This window comes from Zonotrichia leucophrys, chromosome 6, assembly GCF_028769735.1.
Source record: "Zonotrichia leucophrys gambelii isolate GWCS_2022_RI chromosome 6, RI_Zleu_2.0, whole genome shotgun sequence".
In the NCBI taxonomy this organism is placed as follows: Eukaryota; Metazoa; Chordata; class Aves; order Passeriformes; family Passerellidae; genus Zonotrichia; species Zonotrichia leucophrys.
Window position 1 is genome coordinate 27,405,480 of NC_088176.1, and position 22,155 is coordinate 27,427,634.

A 22,155-nucleotide genomic window follows, 5' to 3' on the forward strand; every position below is an offset into this window, starting at 1 on the left:
AACAGTGACCTGGAATCGGGGAGTCGCTGCCTGTGACCTTCGCTGTGCTTCGAGGAGCAGCCAGAGCTGCAGGCAGGGTTGTCAGCTGTGCAGTGCCCAAAAGTGACACACACATTCATTACTGCATGAGCCAGGCGTGGTGAGAGCACTGCCACTGCTGCTTGCTGCTGCTCCTGCTTGCTGGCTCAAGCAGAGACAGGAGCTGACCCTTCCCCTTGGCATGCAAGCTTGGTTTCCTCCTGGTATAATGGACCAGCCTGGAAAAGTTATGAGAAACTGCATTTTTCCACCTTCTTTCTGTTGAGGGGAAAGAAAAAGAAAATCCATCTTAGTTGTAGGATTCTGACACTTAATCTTATTATTATCATCAGTGAGCTGCCATGACTGAAGCCTGTAACGAAGTTCTTTCTACCATTACATGGCTTTTCCATTAACTGCTCCCTCCAGTGAAAGGCTCTCCATCTCACTAACACTTTGCTGCATTTCAGGCATCTCTATTATTAAGTAATTTAATATTTTCTGTAATAAATCCCATCACAATTAATTTATTTAGCACGATATGGGTATTTCATGTCTTCTGATTATATGTGCTTGATCGTCTTAAGGATTTCCCTGATGTTAGGACACCTCACCCTCTGACATCCTGATGCAGCAGATCCTGACCTGTAGCTGCTCAGCTTTAAAGGCCCCTTCCAATGTAACTTATTCTATGATGTTTTGTGGCTTTTCCAGCTTCCCAGCTGCAAAAACCACAGCCAGGCAGAGCTTGTTAGAGCTGAGCATTCTCTGCCTCATGAAACTCCTGTGCTCCAGTGTGCAGCCACTGCTGTAACTTTCTTGAACAGTACATTAAACCTACTTTCATGATATGTTACACCATAGAAGTGTTATCTTTCATGTAGTTTATGAAGTAAAATTGGTTTTAAATTGAGAGAAAAATCTGGATTGTTCAAAAATAGTAGGTTGTACATTAACTTGTAGCTCAGCTTGGTCACTACTATGAAAACTATTTTAGGTAAGAGCTTCTATTCAGACAGGAGTGCACATCCTTCCTGAAAAGGAAGGAAAGAGAGATTCTGTACAGGACAATTTAATAGTCATTGTACTTAGGTGAATGTAAATTGAGGTGAGGTCTGCAACAGGGTGCATGCCTTGGAGTATTGAAGAGTTCAACAAATTCCTCTCAACCACATAGTAGTGATTATTATTATCATTCATTATTATCCCAATGGATTTCTAGCACTCGTTCTGCCATAATTTGTCACTTTCATCTCCTTAAGCATAAACAGTCATTGATGCACAAAGACTTAAACAAACAGCCTTTGAAAGGAGCGAATTAAACATTAGGTATCAGTAACATTGTGATTCAGTGATGCTTATTACTGAGCAATAAGTATGTTGTTTTGTTCCCCTACATCAACATATAAACAGGGTGATTAATGACAAAATCAAACGTTTCCATTCTGTTCATGCACTAATAGTCATACCTACAAAACTCCAAAAGCTCTGCAACAGACACAACTCCTGCTGTGGTGCTGTGCTGTGGAGATGGGGATGGGAAATGCACTGGGAGCTTTGCCATGGGAGTTCAAGGTAAGCTGTGAACTCCACTGGCTGTGGAGAGCCTGGGGAGGCTGGGCCAGTGCCACTGAAATCAGCAGGAAATGTCGATTTGGCCATAAAACCCCACAGCTTCTCAGAAACTTGTACAGGAGTGAGCAGCACTGTAAACCCAGCATGGGCAGAATCAAAACAAAATGTGTGTGCAGCAGGGTGATCAATAAATGTGCTGCAACAGGGCTTGACAGCTTTGCTCATTTTCTGGCTTCCTACTTTTGAGAATTTTTAGGGAAAAAAAAAATACAGAAATGCCTCATTTCCCAAACTGAAGTTTCTAGAAAAAAAAAAAAAAAAAAAGCTATTTCAACCATGTCAGCTTTCAAACAGCTTCAGGGTATGGATTTACCAGGTTCATTGCATTGCATTGCAAAATCACCTATGGGTGGTTTTGTTGTGCAAAGCATTTATTTAATGTGGCTGTGCAGTTGAACAGCCAACCATTATCTAAGGTATGTAAAATAAAATAAATACTTTTTATTGCCAGCTGTTGTCATGAGCCCAGGTATGGTGTGAGTTACAATTGCTGTCCCCAGAAATCAATCACAGGCTGTCATTAGCCTGACATGAGCTCCAAAAGCCATAAACCAGCCCCCATTTGTGTTTTACTCTCTTGCATCCTCTGTTTACCAGGGTTAAACACACTTCACCATCCTTTGTAGGGTGGGACTCCCTCTCAGTGGAGAGAGAGGAGAAATGAGAATGGTTATGTCCTCAGATTGAAACTTGACAGATTCCCTTCAACTTTCAACTTCGAAAGGCCATTTCTGTTCATTCCTGCTGAGAAAGCACAATTGAGCCTTTTAGAAACACTGTTTTTGTGGGTTTTTTTAAAGCATTGTTATTGGAACAGTAATACTTGAAAATAAAATCTATCTACATAATCAGAAATCAAAAGAACTTCTGAAATGTTGACATGTGCATGTAGACATCTGAAAATACTGTGCTTCTCTTTTCTGCTGTCTTAGATAAAACTAAATGGTGGAAAGGAACCCAATATGCTGTTTACAAAAGGAGAAGAGTTCAATTTTTTCTGTTACAATTAAAAGCTACTGTGCTGATGGGGTTTTTTTTACTGCTGCTTCTGATCCAGAAATCAGCATATAAAACACATGGGAGGGCTTTAACACCTGCCAGTCTTTACCCCGGGATTATTTGCAATAACCCCTCCTTCACCTCCCAAATTTCCCCCATACAGGTTTTCATTTAACCAGAAATACTGAAGTATGTATTTCTAGATGAAGTCAAGCAGTAAAGGTTACACTGGAAAGAATCCAAATCACTTATTGCAGTTTAGAAAGGTATTTTAAAGCAATGAATTAACATTGCTTTAATTTGCATAACTTGCAAACCTTTTCATAACTGCTCAAGATGGTATTTTTTAGTAAATTTTTGGTTTCTGTCAATTATTTTTTTCCAAAAAGTTCAGTGAGGGGAGTGCAATGAATTCAGTCAACTTTGATTTTTTTGTTTGGTTTTTTTGTTCTTTGTGATTTCCTATTTCATTAAGTGTAAACTGGCTCAAACCATGCATTTATTGATCTAATTATTTCACATGTTTGCTTCCTTTCCTATGTCTTTCTGAGCCACAGTTTACCTTCCCAAGCCACCCATCTTCCGTTCCTCTGAAGTTAAATCATTAAATAAAGATCATAAAGGATGAAAGTAACTCCCCTGATTCCCTCATTAAGGGTGTTCTCTGTCTTCCCCAAATAACTTGGGGAGGCAGGAGGGAGCCAGCCCTGGAGCTCAGCCTTTCCCCAAGCCCTGGGGAAGTGCATGGGGAAGGAATCCCATTCCTGCATGGAATCTCATTCCATACTAGCTGTGGTTTGAGCCTTCACCTCTTAGCTCAGCAGAAAGGATGGACACACATGTAAAAATCCAAAATGTGCTTAGCCACAGCCCAAAGGTGATTATTGTAAATGCTCAGGTGCCCCTAACGTAGGCAGGAATGATGAATCTGACTCCATGATGAATCTGGCTGATTTATCACTTTATTATACTATATTGTATTAAAGAATATATTCTATACTAAAGAATACAGAAAGGATACTTACTCAATGCTAAAGAGATAACAATGAAAACTTGTGACTCTCTCCAGAGTCTTGACACAGCTTGGCTCCAATTGGCCGAAGAGTGAAAACAACCCACAGCAGAATCCGATGAAACAATCACCTGTGGATAAACAATCTCCAAACACATTCCACATGTGAGCACAACACAGGAGAAGCAAATGAGATAAGAATTGTTTCCCTATTCTCTGAAGCCTCTCAGCTTCCCAGGAGAAAAATCTTGGGTGAAGGGATTTTTCAAAGAATGCCACAGGTGATGATCACTGTCCCCTGCATGGTAAGTCCTTGGTGAGCACAGCAGCAACCTAATTATTGCTGCTGCTGTGGGCCCTGAGATTCAACAGGAAAACATCCTCTGGAAGAGATTTGCTAAGCCTGGTGAGGTGCTACTTGGAGAGGAACTGCTGGCTTCAATCCTGATCCTGCATGAAGCCTCTGTGCATAGCACAGTGTGAGCAAGGCATTTTCAGGAGGCTGAGCAGAGAGCAGAGTCAGATTAATTTTCAAGGCCAAGGAGGGAAAAATTTCAGATCTGTATGCCCTTGGCTGGTGAACTCAGCTCTGTGTGGTTTGAATTTGAGTTCTCTCCTGGTGAGGCCAGAAATAATTTTCTTTTAGAGTACCACATGAAAATGGAGAATCCTGGGTTAGAGCTCACCTCCATCCTCGGCCCCTGAGCTCTGAGGAGTGCACCTGTGGTGCAGCACAGCTCCTCCTGACCTCCAGCTCCTGAGCTGAACTACCCTGAGCACCCTTCCTTAGGGAAATTCCAGCAGGGAACAACTTTTGTCCCTTGGCGATAATCTTCCAGGAAAACTGGGGTGATGAACTTGTGCACCCCTGCAAATGCGCTCCCAGCAGCCCAGCCTGGCTGCAGCAGCTCCTCCCTGCACACAGGAAAGCTGCAGGATTTATCTGTGTGGTTTCTCTGTGTCCCATTGTTCTTCCCACGTACAACAGAATAATTACAACCTCCCACAAAGATTGAACAGACCAGAGCTTTTGTCCTTATCTCTTCCTTGCCTCCCTGTTGTTTTTCTTCCTATTCAGTTTGTTTGAAAAAGGGTCTTTCTTTAAACATTTTAAAAGTCTCCCCATCTTCTCCCCTAATTTTTAATTTTTTTTTTGTTAAACAACAAAATTTTATGAGAATTTATGATTTTATAAGAATAATCACAAAATAATGGGGTTTTTTTGTGGGTTTTTTTTTGTGGTGTTTTTTTTTTTTTTTTTTTTTTTTTTTTTTTTTTTTTTTTTTTTTTTTTGTTTTTTTACCCACAGAAAGATATTCAGATTCAAAAAGAGAGGTCCATTCTGAAAAATGGAAAAAAGAAAAAAAGAAACCCTCTAGTGTTTGAAGTTTCTGTTCAGATCTGCTTTTGGTGCCTGCAGTTCTCTCCCAAGTCAGGACAACATTTACCCCTGAGGCAGCAATTAAAGATGGAAACCCTAAGTGGAATGAAACTTAGTTCCCAGGGAAAGTCTGACTCTCTTTGAGTAATCCCCATACTATGGGACAAGAGATTTCACAAACACCATTATTCTGGGTTGTTTTTCACAGTGATTGTGTGGCTTTTTGCTAAAGTCACCATGGTGTTGCTCATTTAACATTCATTAGGATGGGGTTTTTTTCTCTCTAAGAATCCCTTCTCTCTGTCAAACACCCAGTCATTGCCATAAAGGGTTGGGGAATGTTTTACTGAGCACTGTGCTAAGCAGGATGGAAACCCATCTCCAAAAAGCACCTTTCTAGTGGATGATCTGAAAACACTTCTGGTGTCTCAGTCACTTCATAAACAGAAAAATAAGAGTCCACTATTATTTTGGTTTAACCCCAGGCAGCAACCAAGTACCAAGTAGCTTTTCTCCCACCAAAAGTGTCATCAGGTGTTGGGCACTGCCCACTGCAGTGCAGAGGCATCCTGCACACCAATGTGCACTTGTTTGTTTGCCTCCAAAAAAAGCCCAAGGTGTTTGAGATTTAATGTCCACAGATGTCAGAGGGAAGCAAGAAAAGGAAAAGAAAATCCCTCTCCCACAGATGGTGGGGTCCTGCCAAGGACTTTGTTGCAGCACCAACTCAGGGTGTGTATTCCCACTCAGCCAGGCAGGGACTGCTGGGGATGGGAGGCAGAGCTCAGCATCTGCTCAGTGCTTTGCACATGGATCCAGCAGCTCCCTTTTCATTTATTTCAGCCTCTGTCCAGGCAATGAGGCTGATTTCCTCCCCCCAAACTTCAGAATAATTTATAGTCCATCACTCTTCCTCAACCCTTAATGTATTCCTTCTTAAAGCTTAGTCTAAAATTATAAGGACAGATTTTTTACAAAGAAGACTGCAGTTCTGAGCTTTGTTTTGTTCTTTTTCATCACTGCACTTCTTTAGACTGTGTATGCACTAAATAGAAATGTCATCTTCTAGGCTTCAAGCAGAGACAAGGCTTAGTGCAGAATATTTGGGCTTGTTTTCAGTTGAGTGGGCTAAATGAAAAGCAATCAGCATCTATATCTGACTACTGCTCCTAACGAAAAGCAAACTTTCAGGGCCTCAGAGTTGTTAGGTAAAAGTCAAGAGGTGTTCTGTCTTCTCTGGTTCTGCACACATCTAAATTTTCTGAAATAGGAATATCAAAATTCCTTCCATGGATTCTCACCTGTGTAAAATCAGCAGCCTGAGGTTGAGCTGCTGGACAGACTGTGACACAATTTGTCTGCACACACACAGCTCTCTGCTTTCCAGAGACAAGGAGCCTGTGTGAGCTCAATAACCATCCAGAGGTTTAGATGTTTATTCAGAGAGAACCCTTTGAAATTTATCAGCTGCTATTTGGGATATGAGAGAGACTCCTGCTCTGCAAATTATGGTGCCACACAGTCAGACTTAAAAGCTTTCTTAAAAATCAAATGCCAGAAACTTAGAAACTCCTTGAGGAAAAAAGGGAACCTAGGTGGAAGTATTTTTTACATCTTTAATTGCATCCCCTGCAAGAATTTGTTCCCATAATTAAAGGGCACATGGTAATTAGCATGAAGAGGCAAACTACAAATGAGAAGTCAATGGAGTTGTGTTAGAGGGGCATATATGGTTTCTTCAGATGCAGTTGGAAAGTCCCTTTTTGAAGCATTTATTACAGAGTTGTAAAAAATTACCCATAAAAGAAAGCATTTTTTCCAGGAGAACTATGTCTTAAAAACTGTTTTCCACTTTACAGTCCAATGCTTTTCTTTTGTTATTATAAAAATGCTCAGCATCTTTTGGGGTCCACACTTATTTATCCCTTCCAATAGTTAGGAAATGTCAGCAGTGCCATTCTCAGCAGTGATTGCACATTTGAGTAAGTAATAATTTTTGATACCTCATCATATGGACAAACTGGTATGTAAGCCCCTGCAAATAACGTGGGGGAGATTTTTTACAGTCACCAACACCCAATTCACACACAAATTAAATGTCTCAATTTTTGGCCACTAAATATAATTGAAGTAAGCCTTTTCCTTTTTGTCAAACAGATGGGAAAATACCAAAATATTTAGTACTTTCATCTTCACCACAGGGCTCATTCAAAGGCATTAAACTTTTGGATGGCAGCCAGATTTTCAGTTGGGTTTTTCTCCTTGTGTTCAGGCCTTGCAGCTCTGAAGGCAGAGAAAGCAGTTTCGTGCAGCTCCCCTTAGTTTGCCTCGCCTGCTACCTCTGCTGCTTGCTTAGCAAACTTTGCCCAAAGTAGGTTAATGTTCTGAGGCACAGCAGGCTCAAAAACCAAAGCTTGATTTTGACTTTTTTTTTTTTTGAAGGCTGTCAGCACTCATTCATCCAAGGACCTATTCCATCTCTCTGTTTACCCACCACAGGACATTTTAAAATCAAAGTCCCAGGCTCTGTTTTTAGAATTCAGAGGAGTCACTTCAATCAACCATTTTGTTCTCCTGCAGTGACAATTGGGATTTATCTAATTGCTAAATAAGGCTTTGCTCGTGCGAATTTGCATGGGGAGGCATCCAAGAAGAACAGGAGGCAGTGGGACTTGCATCAGAAGGCAGGTGTATTTTTGGGTAGCTCTCCTTTAGCATCTCGCCCTCACCATTACACTTGTCTGAACTCCTCAGGCTCTGGAGGCTTTGGGCTGGGCCCTGGATGAGGCCCCTGTGGTGGAAGGGAGGGAAGGAGGGAGGGAAGGCAGGGGTCTGTTTGTGGCAGGGAGAGAGGGGAGCACAGTGTGGAGGAGGCTGCTGGTGTGTGCACATAGGATGGATATATATATATATGTGTGTGTGTGTGTGTGTGTGTATGTATATATATATAAGGGCATGTATACACCCTTCCCTTCTTGCCTCTGAAGTCAGAGATACTTAACATGCCCTTTCCATATGTAAACATGATTCAATGCAGGCAGGTTCCCTGGCATCCTGGTGGGATTACAGAATGGAATCCTGAAATCATAAAATGCCTTGGGTTGGAAAGGACCTTAAAGACCACCCAGTTCCAACGCCCAGATCTGTGTAGGTTTTGTTGCATGTGCTTTCTGTTACTTGCCCAAGCCACCTGTGTCCCCAGTAAGTATTTGTGATGTTTATTCCCTTCTGTGATGGAAGGGAGGGAAAGCAGGGGTCTGCTTGTGGCAAGGAGAGAGGGGAGCACAGTGTGGAGGAGGCTGCTGGTGTGTGCATATAGGATGGAGATATATATATATATGTGTGTGTGTGTATATAAGGGTGTGTATACACCCTTCCGTTCTTACCTCCAAAGTCAGAGATATTTAATGTCCCCTTTCCATATGTAAATGTGCCTCAATGCAGGCAAGTTCCCTAGCATCCTGGTGGAATCACAGAATGGAATCCTGAAATCACAGAATATCCTGGGTTGGAAGGGACCTTAAAGATCACCCAGTCCCACCCCCAGATCTCTGTAGGTTTTGTTGCATGTGCTTTCTTTTACTTGCCCAAGCCACCTGTGTCCCCAGTAAGTATTTGTGATGTTTAGTAGTCTCTGAGAAGAATGTATAGAAGCTAATAACTGGATTTTGGGAAGACAGGACTGTGTCTCAAATTTATCTTTGAGGGGTGGGCTCATTTGTCAAAAAAGGGAGGAAATAACCAGTGCAAAGTGCTCTCCACAGTGTGTCAGGAGTTAGAAATGGAAAACTATTAACACAAGTGTGAGGCCTGGAGGAATAAATATATTATATGAGCTCCTAAAGTATGATTTAAACTTTAACTTCTAACTTGGAAGGGGAAGAAGGGAGTTTATATTGCTTATGTTGCTTCAAGGTATTCGTCTGATAATGATAAGTATTTCTCTTTCTGTGTCATTGTAGTGAAGAATCACAGGAAGTTTCTTCACCTGGGATAAGAAGGGACTTGATACTTCACATTTTAATATCTCTGCACTTATGAAATATGTTACAACTTGGGATGCTTCTCCTGAGAAGCTCTGGAAAGCAGCAGGATTGGTTTCAAAGGCAGGATGAGAGTCAAAAGCACCAGTGTTAAAACAGCAATCTGTGTAAGCTGTTTTACAGCCTCAGAGCTATGCAAAGCTGTAACTTTCCCTGGCCTCCTGCCCCAGACTGCCTGTCCATAAAGCACTGCAGCCATGCCTTGACATATTTTATGGGACCCTTCAGCGTGCAGGGGAATCACTGAGTTGTTAAAATGCTCCTGCCATCCTGTGGTGTGTGCCCGTGGACAGACAGAGGGATGGGCTGTCCTGGGAGGGCACAGTGAGAGGTTCTGGGGGCTGCTGTGCTCCGTGGGGCTGTTCCATCAGTGAGGGGCACCCAGTGTGAGATTGGATAGTAGGAAAAGGTTTTTCATGTAAAGAATGATAAAATTCTGGAGTGGTCTGCCCGGGGAGGTGGTGGAGTCACCATCCCTGGATGTGTTTAAAAAAAGCCTGGATGTGGGTGCCAGGGTTTAGTTGAGGTGTTGGGGCTGGGCTGGCCTCAATGATCTTGAAGGTCTCTTCCAACCCAGTGATTGTGGTGATGTGTAGGGTACAGTGACCATGTGTTCCCTCTGCCTGTGATGGAGCTGCTCAGGTTACTGCATGGCATTCCACATCCTTCTGGAACTGCTGCACTGCCTGGTACGTTTTCTAACCATAAGTAGCAATAGTTGCATCATAACAATGGCACCTTCAGCTTGGAATGCGTGCTTGTTTAACATGAGATAATCAGTTTTAGAAGGCAAAAATGGGATCTAAACCCTAACTCTTGTTAAGGTTGTTAGGATCTTGTTCTAACAATGAATAGCTGATGCTCCACATGCTGTGCAGTTTGCAGTATCTTAATTTTGAGCCTAAACCAGGACTCATTCACACATCTGTAATTTGATGTGTACAAAAACCTCCCAGGAGAACCCACAGGTGCAGAACCCTGAAGCTGTGCAGGAGGCAGGCGGCAAACCCTGCTGAGTGTGATCATGTGCAGGCACTTCCCTGGGGACACCTTGTCCTGCCCACCATCCCCAGGGCTCTGCAGGTGGGAGCCTCCCACAGCCCCTCTGAGCTTTTATGTCTGATCCCAGGTGGATCCCACATTACACGAGGAGGAGGGAAGATGGGAAGCTGATGAGCAGAGGATCTCAAAAGCAAACTGCTTTTTATCTCTAAAGCGCTTGATCCACGTTGCACTGACATGTTTCTTGCAGTGCAAAGGAGGAGCTGATGTGTGAATTAGAGCAATTTATGCACATTTAAAGAACTTTATGATGCTGTAATTAGATGGGCATCTCTACAGAAAGTACGTGTCAGCTGCCTAAATAGAAGAGATGAGAAAACTGTTGTATTTTATGTTGTTCTCTCTGTGTGCCTTTTAGGTCCAGTGCACTGTCCAGATAAATGTTTCTTTAGATTTTGTCCCTGTAAGAGATTCTTCATGCCAGCAAGATAGCCTTTTTATTTTTATTTTGAGGTGTTTGTGTGCACTGGAATAATGCCACTCTATATATAGAATGCTTTTTGCTTTGATTTAAAAATAATTTTATGCTTTTAATGAAATAGTTTTAAAATAGTTTCTTGCTTTCAAAAGAGCAAAATACAGCTGCTACTAGAATCTGATTAATGCTTGTTATTTCATGATAACTGTAATTAAATTCAGCTAATTACTGCAATATTTATGGAAAACAAGGAACAAAAGCTGTAGTTCAACACTTATGCAGCAGAGTATTGGGGCACAGGAGTGATCTAAGAAAAGCTGTAGGGCAGAGTGGGGACTCTGGGGAGCCCTCAGGGAGCCCAGACCTTCCCTTTGTGTCCCACTGGGTGATGTGGAGCCAGCACAGGCACACCCTCCCTCAAAACATCTTCTTCTCCTTCCATTTCTCTTTGCTGTGAAGGATGTGCCAGCAGAGCAAACCAGTCTGGGGCACAGGAAGGATTGCTCTGAGCTGTGCCTCAGCCTGTGCAGCTGGAGATGGAGATGTCCCTCTGATGGGACAGCACCAGGGGGATTTACAGCCACCTTTGTCTGCCTCCAGCTGAAGATTTAAGGGAAGAGCAGAGAAACATCATTTCCCCGGGAACTCCTCTCTGGTGACGGCTTCTGAAACACCGAGCTCTGACAGGTGGATGTGATGGGAGCTCATGGGTATCTGAGTGGTTACAGCAGGGCCATTGCTCTCAGCTCATCACACACACCTAAAGCAGTGACAAAAATGTCTTCAAAACTGATTGAGGTTTTTTTTTTGTTGTTGTTGTTGTTGTTTTGTCGTTTTTTTTCCAATGTAGCTGTGCCTGTCCAAAATGATCACAGGAATTGCTGCAACCAGCTTTCCAAATCATTGCCCAAACCCACCTACCTGTCCTCACGGACAACTGCTCTGCCAAAACCAAGTTTTATATATGGTGGCATGGCCTGCACAATGGCAGACAGGGAGCCCACAGCTGATGTGGCTGGGGAGCACAGCCTGGGGGAGGCTGACTGCAGGCAGAGGGACAAAAGGGCTTGGGCATCACAACCCACTCACCCTGGTTATGCTGACAGTGCTTTGTGGACTGAACAACAAACACAAAGCTGCCAATCTTGAGCAGAAAGTCTGTTGCTCAGAGAGCTAATATATGGCAGCTATTAGGGCAGGAAAACAGAGCACTAACTTTGCAATTTGGATAAATTTGAACAGTGCCCCCTGCCTCACTGCGAGCAGCTGTGCTCAAACACCACTGATGCATTTCCCAAGCTCAGAGCTCCAGGCTGTGATTTGTGAGCGAGCCTGTGACCTGGTCTCACCCAAAATACAATTTTTGTCTGTTCCATGAAGTGTTTGAAGTGGGGAAGCACATGCAGCTTGAGGCACAAGCCATAGAGCTGCTTATCCTAAGATCACGGGTGTCATCATAGGCACACAGAGGAACAGCACATGCTGCTGGGTACCTGCTGGGGAAATATCCTGTCCTGCAGCAGCAGAGATGCCAGGAACAGTGGTACTTGTGTTTCAGTGAGAGGGGACAGAGGACACACAGTGTGAAGAGATGCTGAAGGAGCCTGGATGGTCTCAGGGGTTCAGTGGAGATGGCTCAGTGGTTCAGATGCAGCTTCAGCCTTGGAACATCTTGGATAACTTTCAGTCCTGTAGTAGATTTGTGGTACCAGCTGTCCTGGTTGGTGTAGCAGTTGGTGTAGTGTGGGGATTAAATATTAAGAACATTTCAGTAGGCTATTTCCTCATTGACAGAAACATCCTTTCTGGAGGAGAGAAAAATAACCTTACCACCAAATATTTTTGATAAATGTGACAGGATTAGAATAGAGTATTTCAATTTTTAGTTTCAGTACAAGATGCTTTTTTTCAGTGCCCTACTTTCTTAGCCCTTTTTTTCTAATGTTATTTTGTGTGGCTAAGAGACAAGAGCTTTCTTGTCTTCCTCAAGTTATTTAGAGCTTTTCATTGACTAATGCCTTTTGTCACAAGTGACAGTGAAGGACCTGTTTGGTAATAGAGATCAATGGAGATGAAGGTGACATTTCTGAGCAGAGTTTTAAAACTAATGCATTGCTATTTATCTGACCAGGGCACCCAGGAACACTGGCTCTCAGTCTAAGAGCACTCACTGCAACTTCTGTCCCTGCTCTCCTCCTAAAAATGCACATTTCCTGTATGTGTCACTCTTCTCCAACCCAGTGCTTTTCATATTTCTTGCCTGTTTTAGAAACTCTTAGTCAGTCTGTGGTCCCATGAAATTTTCATCAGGAGGTTTCTCGCTCTCTCAGTGCCTGTTGGCTGGATGGGGTTTGTCAGCCAGCGATGGGTGACCTGTTTGCCCTGGGGAACTGCACCCCGTGCATTCTGCAGGGACAGAGCCTTCAGTGCTGGGGAGCTCCAAGGGCATGAGGAGTGCTACTTCCTCCCAATTCCCCACTGAGAAAAGTGTGGTGTTGGCACTGAGTAAGTTAAGGAAGTGTGATTTCATGCTTCAGCTCCTTCTTCAGTTCCAAATGCACTGAAGATACTTGTGAGAAGTGCTAAAGTGATAGCGACTGAGGAACTTAAAGCCCCTCTGTGCCTGGAGAAGAGGTACAGTAGGAGCTAATGGTCATCCTACATTATCTACTGGAGCAATCAGTTTTGTGTGTCCAGTTCAATTCCAAAACACATTTAGGATTTAATCCACACTTTCTTTGCTAAGAAATCCAGGAAAGGTGGCAGCTTTCAATCCTGCCGTGATCTGAGACCACCGTACCCTCAAAGTTTCAAAGCAGTGGTCACATTAAAGCCCTGCCAGTGTTGACTGGCTTTGAGTGAATAATTACTGCTTTGATTCCAGCTTTGAGCTTTGCCATCTGTAGCCAGAAATACTGGCTTTGTTTGGTGGCCTGTTTGCTCAACATCCTCTCCACTTAAGTCTAGAATAAGAAGGTCAATTTAGATAAAGCCTAATGCAATTAGGTCTCAAACACAATCTCAGTAACTTCTGTACATAAATGAAATGAAAACACATTAATAACCTCACATACAACCTGCCTGGCTGTCTCACCCAGTGTCATGGCAATGCATTTAGTACAGCCCAAGCAAGAGAAAGACAGATTGCTTTCCCTGAATTCGCTCAGTTAATGGAGAAAAATCCACCCTGATCTAAGCTGGCTCCAGCAGTTTCTCAGAAATATTAATGTCTCAAGCTCTCATGACCTTAATAAAGTAAAATATAATGTATTTCAATAGAAAACAAATCCCCTATTTCTTTTCTCCTGGCACTAGGCGCAGCTGATAGCTACAGTGTTGGTTTCAAGCAGAGCATGCTGAGCTAATTATATTTCTTCTAAACATTGTTGATTTCTTGATTGCTAATGTGGTATTTGAGAGTCAGTGATTCTTAAATGTCAGCTTAAGAATCCATCTTTACCAGTCTGAAACCCCTAAATGCAGATCTTGTTTTACCAATATTCCCAGTAAAGAATTACTCAACTGCTTGTCTGGCAAGTGAGACAAATAAAAATTTCCAAAGGCTGTATGTTTGGGGTTTTTTTGCTGCACCACATTTAATTGGTGGGAGCATGGAGACACAGAAACATTTTCATTAATGCTTCATTATTAATCAGTAAAAGATGGATGCAACACTTGAGGGAAGCACTGAATGGTGAATTCCCTAATCAATTTACTGTAGCTTCCTTTGCCCTATTAGTGTGAATGTTACAACAGCACACTGTGAATGTGCTCCTCCTTTAATGTGCTCTTCATGAAAGAGGAAAAAATCCCTGTAACTGGATAAATCTGAACTGTTTGGTAAACAAACACTAATGATATTATTTTTCTTGATTTTTCCAGGGTTCTGGTGGGCACAGCATTCACACAGTTTTGGGATGACGAGTCACATAAATATTGCCTGCATATTTTTGTTAAGTTTCTCTTTTTCTTTATTTTGCTTGTATAATATTTTCTATATTATTTCCTTTCACACGAATTGCAACATAACAGTAACTAAGCCTGGGGTACAGATATATTCAGTTGTCCTGCAGTGAGGGTTTCCCATTGTGAATCCTCCTGGGAGGGGAGCTTCCCTCACTGCTGCTCTGCCAAGCAGTGCCTCTGCTCCCAAACTTGCTACCAGGCAGCAGCTGAGCACAGTGCAAGGTCTCCAGCTTGGAGCTGGGACTGTGAGGTGCAAAGCCACATTTCTGTGGGAAAAGGGGAGGCAGTGGGAACCAGTCCCTAATGGCTGGCATCAAAGTACTTAAAAAATGTTTTGAAATCTAGCTATGCAAATTCTTATCCAGTCCTTGCTAGAAATCTGCCTATATGGGAGGCTCTAAAAATTGGCCATGGGAGTAATGTGTGAGTTCAGTTGCTCTTGTGTGCAGCACTCTTGATTTTTTGGGAGCTTTTCAGAAAATACCCTATTTATGTAAAGAATTCCTTTCCTATCAACATTAATGCAAAGACTAAGGAACCATGGCTTTCTTCTATACTGCCTTTATTGAAAGGCAATAACAGGCTGATGGGATGTGATGGGTGGAGCTGTCTCCAGACAGCAAACCATAGGGGTGTTTCTCTTTGGGGTCCTGCTGTGTCCCAAATCCCCCTGCTCCTCCCTCAGCTGCCCAGCAGCAGCGTAGCTCTGCAGGGAGAGCTCAGCATAGGCTTGTCAGGAGGCCATGGCAGGGCTGGGGCTCTCCTGGAATCAAAGTGACCAAAGCAGCTCTCCAGCATCTGGCACGCATTACTGGATGCTGAACACAGAAGAATCCACTCTTCAGTCTCAGTTTAGCTCCATCCAGTGTCCTGGAACCTTTAACTTGTCAGCTGCTTGAGCTGAACCTCTCAGACACAGCTGTCCTCCTGATGTGCTTGGTGCTGCACCTCCTGTCTGGGTGCTGTCCAACTTGCTCTATTTTTCCTCAGCTGATGCTTGTAAGCTAATTGGTCTCCTTGTTCATTCCAAGACATGGGGGAAGCATCCCATTATCCTGTTGCTCTGTCAAGTAATATTCAGGCATGACATTGCAGACTTGTAATCACTTTTAGATGAGAGTATCTGGGAGCAGAGAAACTGAGGAAGGCAGTTAGATTGAAGATATAGCACAGCATGTTTTCATCCAACATGGAATAACATTGACTGAACAAAAATAAAGTAGCACATCTTTTTTGCTTAGCTTTCTCTCTCATAGGATTTACTTTCTCAGCAATGCAAATCAAATCAGATACATCCATGAGACTATTTACTGCTTCCAACAAAAATTGGAAGGGCAGCAGGTAAGAACTGGAATATTTATTTTCTGTTTAACCCTTAGGAACACGTTATAAACCTGGGACCTATCATGATTGAAAAAGCAAGTCATTAGATTATGACTAGTAAACACATTGTATTAAAACATGTGTGATAAAATGTGCATTAACTAACCAGCATTCTAATAGACCATGAATCTAACTCCCTACCCTTTAATTTGGTCACAGGGAAACCTCAAGCATTTTCACCATTATTTCAAAAATACTTTAAACAGACCCCACTACAGGGCAAGAGCTTTTGGAGAGAGATGATATTTTGCTTTGGCATAAAAAGGAATGTTAATAAAAAACTTACTGTGATGTAAAACATAAGCACAGTTTCAAGCTACAATGTCTGAGTTCTTTTTGGTTTCAGCCTTCCCCTCCCTCTCCCCAGTACTTTTCTTTCACTCCAGTTCCTCTACTACATTTTATCCCTTCCCACTGGCTGAAGAGGCATCAAGCCTTTGTGTTGTTATTTTGATGCTTCACCAGACCTTACCCTTCCAGGTTTCTGAGTCAGCAAAGTCCCAGACTGTTGACCTTGAGCCCCCTCCCATTCCTGTATCCCACGGAGACTCTGGGACTGTGCTGATGTTAGCAAAGAGTGCAGCCCAAAGCTCTGAGCATGACAGGAGCTGGCATGGTTGGAATCCACCCTGGGCACATTTTAGGGGATTTAGCTTTGTGCAGCTGCTGGGCTGATCCTGTGGGGAGCAAGCAGAGCACACCTTTCAGTTTAGTTTCATCTGAAAGGGGCCCAGTTTGTGTGCCCTGCTCACTGCTGGGAACCAAAACACAGGGATTTGCAGTGTTACAAGGGCAATATGAGCTGGAGAGTCAACACAGGTTTCCTCTTTCCTGGCTTTGCTTTTCACTCTCTCACTCTGTACTTTCCATCACCCCTTTGTCTGGTCAAGGAACACTTTCTGCATCTGCCAGGACCCATTTGAACTTAATGAGTGCCTCCCTTCCAGACATGAACTTTCCTCTCTTACCCTTCCTTCACCTCACTGCTCACATTCCAGCAGGAAGGGGAGAAGAGAAGGTGCTCACCCAGCCTGGCACCAGCCAGGGAACTCCCACACACCCAGCTCTGGAGCACTTGCCAGCATATAGGTAATTGTGGTATTTTTGGGGAGGAATGATGAATCTGACTCCATGTTCTTAGAAGGTGAACTTATTATGTTATGTACTTATATTATATTAAAGAATGCTATACTAAAACTATACTAAAGAATAGAAAAAGGATACAGACAGAAGGTTACAAAGAATGATAATAAAAACTCATGACTGCTTCAAGTCCTGACACAGCTGATGGTGACTAGCCATTAAGTCAAAACAATTCACATGAAACCAATCAAACAACCCCCTGTTGGATAAACAATCTCCAACCACATTCCAAAGCAGCAAAACACAGGAGAAGCAATCAGATAATTATTATTTTCATTTTTCTCTGAGGCTTCTCAGCTTCCCAGGAGAAGAAATCCTGGGCAAGGGGATTTTTCAGAAAATATGACAGTGACAGGTAATATTTTCCTAGGCACATGTCTAGGCAATGACTGTATTGCTATTCCTTCTTCAAAATCATGAAGTGTATAAAATCTTTTGATAAAGCAGTTCCTAAAAAAAATAGTTACAAGGAATAAATTTCTTTCCTTAATCTTAAATTTAGCCTGATTTTTAATTTTTTTTTCAATGTGGCCTAAATAAGGGAAAGCCCACCTTTGTTCAGCCATAGAATGAGCCCTGGATCTACAATCTTGTGATAGAAAATAACAAATGTCTCTACAATTAAGTATTACGACTCTTTTCCTTGTGCTATTGCACCCTAGGGATTCTCCAAGTGTCATAGCTTTAGAGTTGATAATAATTCAATTAACATTTATGCAGCAATATAAATACAGGGGTTTTGGGTTTTTTTCCCCAAAAAGTCAACACATAGAACATTTCTCAGTTGCAAATCTGCCAGAAGTGCTCAGGAGACCTGGAATCTGGAGGCTCTGAATCAAAGGTGCTTGCAGTGAAAGTTTCTTCATGAGCACAACTTGAGTGACCTGCTCTGCTGATGTCTGTGAAATTACATGTACAAAGGGGAATATTGGAATGGTTTCACACACTGACAATCACTGTGGCCATCTGTATGAAGCACCTTTTCTGTGAGCTTCCTTTTATTGCTGTGAGGGCATTCTTCTAGCAGCAATCCAAATAGATCTTTTACATTTATAAAATCTCAGGTACCCATTTGAGATGTAAACAGCGAGAGATGAAAGGTGTCATTGCTACATGAAAATACAGAAAAAGGCATAAAACATTTACATGGGACAAAAAGAGTAAAGGATTTTTGGGAATTACATCTAATGTGGAAGATGCAGCATCACCATCCTTTGTGGGTGATAGTCATATTCAGTTATTTTCTTTTTGGAACAGCTGTTGACATCTTTTGATATATGCCATGTAACAATTCTCTTTTATATTCCTTTTCTAGTCTCGTATTTTGACTTTTGTTTCCTGGCCACATACTGTACATGTGTACTGTACTGTGAAACAAAGCTCTCAAACCTTGAAAAGAAATTTCCTTTTCTTTCAATTCTTTCTTTCTTTCTTTCAATTGTGTGAATGGAAGATTTGTATGCATTGCACTTTGTCTGAGCAGCCATTGAATAAAATTCACCAAGTGGCACCACTGTAAAAAACCTGCAAGTATTCTATTCAATTGGCTTGCCCATATCCAAATAAAATGAAGGGACAAAAGGCAAAAACTTGAGCTGGGATATATAAACAATATAAACAATGACTTTGTCACGAAAAAAGAATTTTCTGAATTATCACTTTCCAACAGAGATGCAGCCATGAGACAGGGGTGTAAATCTCCAAGTTAAATAGCCTCTAACTCTCTGTGTAAACCAGAAACCAATTAGAAGTATTACAATAATCAAACAAAGCACCAATGCCATTTGTTGCTCTATATACTTCTCCATTATAAATGCTGTCCCTTAGCAATTCTCCAGGATAAAATCTGTGTCTCTATAATTTAGTGAGAAACTCTTAGGAATATGTGAAATGAATATGGAAAGTTCCAGGTGTCCAAAATTCCCATTCCTTTGGTATCCCTGTTGGGCCCAGGCTCTCTGCCTCTCCACTGATATTTTTCTCTGCACACTCCTATAGAAAATCAAGCAGAACTTGGGTCTAAAGTACCTTTATTAGTGTTAAATTGGATTATTTAAACTGTTAGCCTAACATACTTAATTTGGCGTTTGTGTTTTCCTAAGAGCATGAGTTTGGTTTAATTTGTTTCATTTCCTCCTGTACCCAGCTGTCTGTAATTTTACTATCAATTTCTATACTTTTATGGTGACTTAGATAAATATTGCTAAATTATGGAGGTTTTATAAAAGCCAAACAGGTAATACCATTAACCTCAACAGTCAAAAATAATCCTATTAAATTTCCAGTCAAATTGCCTCGTAATGAATGTGCAGTGAAACTCACAAAAATTAACCATTTCACTGCAGATCAGTAAACCATGTACTGAATATTTATCTTCAGCCGTTGCTGCAACAGCCTGTCACCAGAGTTGTCAGCAGCCAGTGGATATTAATACAAGGGATCTCCTGGTCTGAGGGCCACCTTGAGCACATTGGTGTTTTTTTTAACACCAGAACCTGTGTAAATACACAGCCACATTCTCACTGCTTGTCTCTGGCCACAGGAATGGCTTTTCCAAAAGCCTTGAAGGCCAATGAAGTACTAATTTTTTTGGTCTCTTTTATTAGCCTCAATGGACAAAAGTCTTCCTACATTTTGCATCTCTTCTGTTCTGGAAAATGCAAGATTTTGATCAAGATACACCTGCTTTTCTCAAGACTCTGTAAAACTCTAGGAATAGGAAATGGAATCAGCACAAATAATTTCCACGTGGAGATTTCTACTAATAGCTTTGCATTTTTATTAAAGCAGGATAGCTCTTTAAGCCTCAGGGATATTGATGGGCTGAAGGAGAAGTTGGTTGGCAATTTCTACTTTGCAGGGGTTTTCTGGGGGCTGAGCTCTGGCTGATTAATCCTGCCTGATGGCTGATCCAACAGATGCCTGTCAGAGCCTCTCAATGATACAATCCCCTACAATCTGGCGAGTTTTGCTCTTCAGGTCTCTCTTAGGGCTTAACATCTCTTTGCATAATTGGGAAGAACCACAGCTGATGTTCATAATGGGCAATTGTCACTCCAAAGCCCCCAGGCCCCTGGTGATAGCTCTATGCATCCAATGACCTTCATCTCTGGATGAAAAATGTGAAACAATTAGCCTGAAGAGCAGCATGTCTGAAATATTGTTCCAAATGCTCCAAATTCCCAAACCTGGCAACGACTGCCTGCTTTTACCAGGAGACCACTCCTGGATAGTTCACAGTTTATGTCAGTGAAAAGCTTTTGGACCTAGGCCTCAGTGTGAGCTTCTCACATCCTTCTCTCTTGCGTGAATTTGGAGTAAATTCTGCACTCCTCACCCCAGAGCACTCTGCTGCAGGAACAGCTGGTCAGGAGCAGGTGAGAGGCTCACAATCCAGGCAGCTGCTCCTGCTCTCTTTATTTCACCCTGTCCCTAGCAAGGATCAGCTCAGCCCAGAGGTTTTCGGCACTATCTGCATCTCCAGCACCTCTGAAAAAAAAACAGAGGAGAGGAAAATACCTGGAAAAATAAATATATTGGGAATGGGAGTAAGAGAGCTGCCAACAAGAAAATAAATGTATCAGGGAGGAGATGGAGAAAGAGGAATGAAAGCATGAGAGAAGATAAAAACATATATAAAGAATAAAGGAAAAATTAGAGGGGGGAAAAACCCACAAGTTAAGACGAACAAAAAAATAAAGGAGAAATGGAAACACATGCTGAGGAGAGGTATGAGCCACCCAGAATTTTCTACTACTCTACTAAAGGAATTCAGCAGAGAGATAAACATGGGAAATCCTGACTCAGGACTGTCTCCTCCTCTAAGCTGTTTGTGCTACAGATAATCAATGCCCAGATTGTTTCTTACAATCTTTTCTAGCCAATACACTTTTCTTTTGCCTGAATGATACCTCCGTTTAACATACCATCTATTATTATTCATGTGATAAGTACTGTTAGTTGAAGACAGTGCTGTGCTTTCCTGGAGTGTGGTTTTGTCTCTGATCCCTTTTCAATATTCCAAACTGTAGCTGCTATTACTGGTGCAGAAATGTGGCTTTTGGTTACCTGTTGGAAGTAAAGCAGCAAAACCTGCCTGACAGTTGTGCAGGACACACAAGGGCTCTAAAACATCTCTCTGGATGGCAGCTACAAAGGACAGAGTATAGTTTCAACCTATTTAAGTAGATAGAACTTTCAAGGTACAGTGCTATCCATTTAAAGAATACCCACCTATTAAATAAATTCTTTCGTTTAGTACACAGGGCAAAATGTACAAAATTCCACAAAACTCTCTTTTCACAACCTACAAATCATGTGCATTTTGCAGCTTCCATCATGCCCACAACACATACACAGCCTCTGTGTAATCATTATCCAGCATCCACCTTATCTTCACCATGCTGGAAAAAGTAAATCCAGAATTTATTTAATCCACAGAGGAATAAGCAGCTCATAAAGTGTCACCCTTCCTAGAAATCTTCATGTACTTAACATGCACAGTTGTTGAGTTTTTTGAGGGCTGTATAAACATGACTAAGGATTTGATGAACCTCTGAACCTAAGAAATACATTTGTTCATAACATACAAATATAATGGAGAGGAGACACAAAGTGCTAAATGGTCAGCTGGCAAAAATCCCCATCTTTTCACTGCCTTCTGGTTTTCATAAAAATTCATATGAAGTTTTATAAAGGTTCATATGGTTCCATAAAAGAGTCTTACCTTTGGGTTTAGACAGAAGCATTTTGGCTTAATGATTTTTCTGTTTCAGTTTATTTGGCCTTAACAAACTCATTGGCCATTGCATTCCTCATTGCATGCACAGAATATGTGTACTTCTCACAGGTTTATGAGTATTTTGAAACTCACACATTTAAACAAGAAAATAAAATCTTTCTGATATCTAATGCCCTAGTAACTGTCAGTGCCTTAATTAAATCTTAGTTCTGATGCAACTCTGAAATAATGTAAGGTCCTGGTTTCCTGTAGGAGCTCTCTGCAGCTGAGATCTGACCCAGAGCAGGGCTCAGCACCAGAAAGGGACAGCTCACACAGTGCTCACTGGAGCTGGCTCAGCTCAGGTTCTGCCTG

At 42.0% G+C, this 22,155-nt stretch overlaps 1 long non-coding RNA gene across 1 annotated transcript in view; it reads left to right on the plus strand.

Annotated features, from left to right (window-relative positions):
- The window catches only part of LOC135449846 (uncharacterized), a 93,257-nt gene that overhangs the window by 55,145 nt on the left and 15,957 nt on the right, over positions 1-22,155 (plus strand). The gene's annotated exons all lie outside the window — the stretch shown is intronic.